Here is a 716-nt window from a genome sequence, read left to right on the forward strand (position 1 = left end):
ATTTTTATTATGAAAAAAAAAGGAATAAACAAAATTATAATTTTATAGAGGTTTTCAAATTATATAGATTCTAATTACAGAAATTTGACTGTATTTAATTTTCTGTTTATTGATCAACTTTATCAATAGTGCTGAATAATATTTAAAACATAGAGAAATAAATATATTAATCATTTAATTTTTGAAAAGTTGAACATTATATTTTGATCATATTTTAAATTAAAATTAGAAATTATTTAGAAAGTGAAATTAATTGGTTTGGCTTTTAAATGATTCATTTGATATAATTAGGCACTATAATGATTGAAGATTAAATTTTTACTTGATTGATTGCAATTCACAATTAGAATAATTATTTGATTATCGGTTAAAATTAATAATTATATGTTAAATTTTTTTTTTGATTTTTCAATATTGGCATTAATAATAAATTTTAATAAAATTAAATTAACAAATAACAATTATTATAATATATATAACAATTATTATAACAAATATTATAACAAACATATATATAACAATTATATATATAACAATTATTATAATATAATATTATAATATAATAATTAATATATATGTATAATTAATAACTATTAATTAATTATATTAATAACTATAATTAATTATATTAATAATTATTAATTAATATAAATTTATAATCATAATTGATTATTTTCATCAATAATTATTTTAAGGATTCTTTTTTTTTTTAATTC

General features: G+C 12.7%; 1 protein-coding gene across 1 annotated transcript in view; it reads right to left on the bottom strand.

Annotated features, from left to right (window-relative positions):
- The window catches only part of LOC102678947 (2-oxoisovalerate dehydrogenase subunit beta, mitochondrial), a 15,633-nt gene that overhangs the window by 9,681 nt on the left and 5,236 nt on the right, over positions 1 to 716 (bottom strand). The window lies entirely within an intron of this gene.

This window comes from Apis dorsata, unplaced genomic scaffold (assembly GCF_000469605.1).
Source record: "Apis dorsata unplaced genomic scaffold, Apis dorsata 1.3 scaffold_935, whole genome shotgun sequence".
Lineage (NCBI taxonomy): Eukaryota > Metazoa > Arthropoda > Insecta > Hymenoptera > Apidae > Apis > Apis dorsata.